The sequence below is a fragment of the Tamandua tetradactyla genome, chromosome 11 (assembly GCF_023851605.1).
Source record: "Tamandua tetradactyla isolate mTamTet1 chromosome 11, mTamTet1.pri, whole genome shotgun sequence".
Classification (NCBI taxonomy): Eukaryota; Metazoa; Chordata; class Mammalia; order Pilosa; family Myrmecophagidae; genus Tamandua; species Tamandua tetradactyla.
Genome location: NC_135337.1, coordinates 54,805,785 through 54,811,219, shown reverse-complemented (window position 1 = coordinate 54,811,219; position 5,435 = coordinate 54,805,785). Strand labels below are relative to the sequence as shown.

General features: G+C 37.1%; 1 pseudogene; it reads right to left on the bottom strand.

The window, feature by feature from the left end:
- Positions 1-2,625: 2,625 nt before the first annotated feature.
- Positions 2,626-5,204, bottom strand: LOC143650158 (T-complex protein 1 subunit zeta pseudogene; annotated as a pseudogene).
- Positions 5,205-5,435: the final 231 nt, after the last annotated feature.

Sequence of the window (5,435 nt, the reverse complement as noted above, 5' to 3'; positions counted from 1 at the left end):
CATCTGTTGTCCATGCCATTTGAACTATTTTTACAAATCCTATCACCCAAATTCTCAATTCTATAACTCATTAATATGCTGTATCTTCCTGCAATTGACCAAAATATATCCCAACCTGAATGATCAAAGATTAGCAATATATACTTTACACTTGAAAATCAAATCAGCTTACATGAAAATTGTTTAAAATACATATAAATACTGAAACAATTTTCCATTGGCCAGAACACTTCTCATTTTCAGGAAAAAAATTAGTTTTATGGGCTTTAATTTTCAAATTTTCCAATCAAATAAGAAATTAAAAGCTATTTTAAAAATGTTTGGTCAAAATGTAGATGGAAGGGTAAGACCCAAAGCTCTGCTGCTGGGGCAATGAGATTTACATAGATTAAGAAGGGAAGACAAAATTAATCTCTATTGGTTGATGTATTGGCCCAAAAAGGCCAATAACACCAAAAAAATGTTGGTTATCAAGAAGACTCTGTGGTCCATTTCACTGACAATGGGTGAGGTATAGTGGAATCCAGGCTAGAAATAAATTTTCTAAGTATCGGAGGAAACATGTCAAATGAATGCCAAATCTGAGGAAAGAACAGAATCAAAGGTGAGGCTGAAATTTATACCAAGTTTATTGGGATTGTAAGAATCAAATGAAATACATGTGTGAGTTATATGTGTAAGTGAGAATTTGAATTAGGATTTTGAGACAAAGATTCAAGTAGTAAAACCCATTTTTCATTATCTGGGTCTTGCGGGAGCACATTAAAGAGTTCAGAGTGTATCACCACTGCTGTTAGACTCAGATGTGGCCTACTGCTTTCCCAGGGGAAATACAATATTGGAAACAAACAGGAAACAGCACTCTATCTTTTCTTGCATTCAAATTACTTCATGAAGTCCTACACAACACCTTAAAGAAGGTATAGTACCCCTAAAGAAGTTTCAGAGATCGGCCCTGAAAATCAAAAGATGGGAAATTACCTTGTGAAAGAAGAAAAATTTAGAAAGCTCAGTGGAAAAAGAAAGGAAGATTCCAAAATTCAATGAGAGGTTAAAGGACATCATCAAAATTTGGAAAATCAAGAGCAATGTGGATAAAATGAAGACTGACTTCTGTAGCACAGGAAGAGTAAAATAAATAACACCTATAAAAACTTTAAGGAAGTTGAGGAAAAAAAATAGACAGGAGTGCTATTTTACCTAACAGGTAACTATATCAATAAGAGTAGGTTAAGTTATACTGAGGTTATAATCTCCAGATCTCAGTGGAATTAAATGATAGAAGTGTTGTCCATCAAGGGCTGACTGGGGTTGGTCTCTCTTCCATGTCATTATCTAAGTTATTTTGGAACCCAAGTTAGTGACACTACATATCTAGAATATTGCTGGCAGAGGAAAAGGAGACATGATGGAACATGAATTTCCTGCTAAACCTTCTTTCAGGGAGTGATATGCATGACTTCACTTGCATTTTAATGGTCAATGCAAGTCACATGGTTATGTCTGAGTTCAGTGGGTGGGGAAATGCAATTTTATTTGTCAGGAAGGAGATAAAGATTCAAATGTTTGGGAAAAGTCCTAATGGTCATCACAGTACTACAGTTTAAAAAATCTTCATTTTAAGAGGGGAACATTTCAAGAATGGAACTACCTTCAAAGAAGATTCAGCTAAATTAATGGATGCATCTATAAATGGAACTTGTTAAGAAGTTCAAAGATGTTTTATATAATGCCCTACTCTTTTAGTCTGCTGTTAAAGAGAATAATCATGATCATTCATAATACTTCTTAGAGTATATAAAAAGAGTAAGGCACTGGTTGGCTTATGACTCCAACCTCATGCTGCAAATCATCTGCTTTCATGTAATTCTTCCCTTTTTTTGTGGCCAGAGGTGCTAATTAAGTTTCTATATTTCCCATGGTTATGTACTCAAAATGATATGGTATATGAACTGGCAACATACATTTAGATGGAAGAAACGACAAAAAAGTTTCCTAAAAGGATTGCCCATCTGTGATCTGAATTAGATTAAGCCGGAGTTTATTTTATATCCAGGAATAATCACAAGCCTTCCAAAACAGTTCTAAATGTTTGGTAAACATCAAAACCATCTTTGGTCTTGAAAAAATATACAGTTGCCTGAGCTCTATGCAGGTAAATTAAAAATCAGCAGGTGGGGCATATGTATGTGTATTTTGAGAATGTGGAGCTGCTTATTAGAATGCACAGTATAAGTTAAGAAATATTGGTCTGCAAAGAATGAGTTGAAGAAGAAGAAAAGGCCAGAATTGTCCCAAAGTGTTTTTTATTCAAAATTTCCAATCCTAGTCCCAAGAGTAGATATTAGCACATTGGCAGTAGCAAGTTCACTTTAATGTGATTGGGTTAGTGAAAGAAATTTGTGATGCTTGGAGTCCCAAAGAGTACATTAGGTAGAAGGTCAAAGCCAAGGAATATCATTCATTACTATTCCTTTTGGGGTAAAGATCCAGACCATGTGTCTCCGAATTGTAGGAGTTTCCTGGTTAATCCATAAAGATGGCAAGGTACAGACAGGTGGAAGATAAAAAGAGTTTTTTTTCTCTTTGAGTACATTCTCCAAAATTGTTGCCTATTTGATAATATTTTTTTTTAAGGTTTTACCTTAAGATTTATTGCACACTGTAGGCAACTGCTATAAGCCATCAAAAAACAAAGCATGGTTACACAATTACACCTTCAACGAATACACCAATTGTATAAATACAATTTTGTGTTAACACTTAAGAAGGAACAGTAATTTAACACCAGAGGCTTTGGAATGGACATTTCTGCATCAGCAAAGGTTCAGGGTGGGAACACACCATCATACTTAAAATCTCTGATAACCCCAGCCTCCTTAGTCACTATGCTCAGGCATCCTCTTCCCACTGCCCCCTCTATTTCAGTTTTTTTTTCTTTCCATTTTATACTTGCAACTCTTTTACTTCCTTGCCCTCAGCTTATCCCTCTTTCCATGTTGTAGAGAATATCAACTTTTCTCTGGAAGTATTTTAGCAAACCTATTTTTAAAGTGCGAAAAGCCCATATGACCTAATAGTTTTTTTTTGGGTGCACGGTCCAGGAATTCACAGAAATTTACACTAAGAAAATAGTGATGCTTTAAAAAATGTCTTACTTAGGTGTTATTTATAATAGCAGAAAATTTAAAACTATCTCCACAACAGGGAATTGTTGTATAAATTAAAATATATCCACAGAAAATTATGAAATCATTAAAATTTGTTTGTGAAGGATATTTAATAACAAGGTAGATAACATAGGCTTATACAACATGTAACTCATACTGTAGCTGAAGTAAAACATCCTGTTCACTGGATAAAAAGGACTTTTTTATAAGCATACACTTCAGTGCAATTAAAAAAAAACACTACAATTTCAGAACTTCATAGTTTATCCTCTTGTCTTTTCAAAGGAAAAAAAAATCCTTTGAAAGTCATTTGAAGCTTGGGACAAAAATTCCATAGCTATATTCCCAGGATCACTGTCAAGTCTTCATGATTCAGATAATACAAGGGAAGCTTCAATTCAACCTTTTAGAGAAGACATTCCAGCTCGCATGATCTCATCAACCAGGAGAATGTTGGTGGCAATCACAGTGCATGAGTGCAGAAGCTGTTTCTTTACACAATAATTATCCCATATGCCTGCTTCTGCTGCTACCATTGGCTCACCTGTGTTCAAGTCTACGCCGACAAGCTGACCTGATTCTGAATGTTCTGCTTGTACTTTAACTAGTGTTTCCTGAAGGTCAAATTCAGAGTTCTGAGCAAGAACCTTGGGAGTAATAAGCAATGCATCAGCAAATGCTTGGACTCCAAGTTGGGCCCTGCCCTTTACACTGGGCTTATATTTAACCAGAGCTTCTGCCATTGCCACTTCCACTGCACCGGCACCTGGAACCACACAGCCATCATCAATAGCATTTTTGACAGCCCTCAGGCCATCTCGTATTGAGTCTTTGATTTGAGTGAGTGTGTGTTCATTTGGTCCTTTCACCAATAATGTCACAGAACGAGGATTGTTACAATTCTCAATAAAGGTGAACTTTTCTTCTCCCAATGTATACTCATAAACAAGGCCTGCATGCCCCAAACAGTCAGGATTTAGGTCATCCAAAGAATTTAGAGCAACCCCACCACAAGCAAGAGTCAGCCTCTCCATATTTCTCCTTTTAGCTCTGCGCATAGCTACTATGCCTTCTTTTGCAAGAGCATCTAAGGAAAAGGGGTCAATTCCCTTTTGATTAATGACAACAAATCCTTTATTTGAATCACCACAGACTTTCTTTTTCAGTTCTACTATTTTTTTTTAACTTTATCTTCAATGAATTTTCTTTCAGCTTTAACTAGTTTCTCTCTCTCTTCTGCACTCTTGTAAAAAAAGCCAGAGTTCACTTCTGTTTTTTCATATTCTAATGACACATTGCATGTGAGGATGTACGCATCTTCTACTCTTTTTTTCATATCAGGATGCCATGCCCCATGGTCCAAAACAAGCCCTCTGATTAAGCTTGTATCAGTTTCAGACTTATGTTTCCTTTCCATGATTTCAACCATGAACAGGTCGATAGGTTCATCTTGTTTTTTAATGGCCAAAATGGAGTCCACTACAGCCTCTGTTAAGACATCAGCAAGTTCAGCATGAACTTTAGTATGCAGAGATGTTCTAGCCACATTCATCAGCGTTTCTCTGTCCATCTCTTTGCTTACTTTGATTTGTTCCAAAAACTGAAGTGCCTTTTCCTTTGCAGCTTCAAATCCTTCAGTTATTATTCTGGGATGAAGACCTTCAGAAATGTAGAAATCCGCTTGTTTCAGCAGCTCTCCAATGATCAGGACATTTGAAGTAGTACCATCACCAGTTATGTCATCCTGGGCTGTTGCTACTTTTGCTATTAAGGAAGCTGTTGGGTGTTGAATTTGCATTTCATGAAGCAGCACGTTGCCATCTTTAGTAAGCTTGATGTCTCCAGCTCCAGAAACAAGTATCTTCATGGTGCCCTTGGGCCCCAGGTTAGTCCTCAGCATGTCCTGCAGTCCTCGCGCCGCGCTTATGTTGACCGCAAGCGCCGCCTGGGCTCGAGCCACCTCGGCCTTCGGGTTCAGGGTCTTCACAGCCGCCATAGCTAACCCAGCAGAGACCGAGGAAAAAAAACCCAAGACCTATTTGACAATATTTTAAGGTAAAATGGTGATTTTACACTTAAGATTATGATGAGAAGATATTAGAGGGCTCTATGTAAAAGCAGGATGTAATGTATGTAGAGTGGTGTCTTTTTTTATATGCCTGCTTCTCCACCAATAAATGCTAAACGCATATCTTGCTCCCAGCTTAGGTTAGAACTTAGTCTCTGAATCAACCCTTTATTCCTGCCACAACAACAGAGAATTCC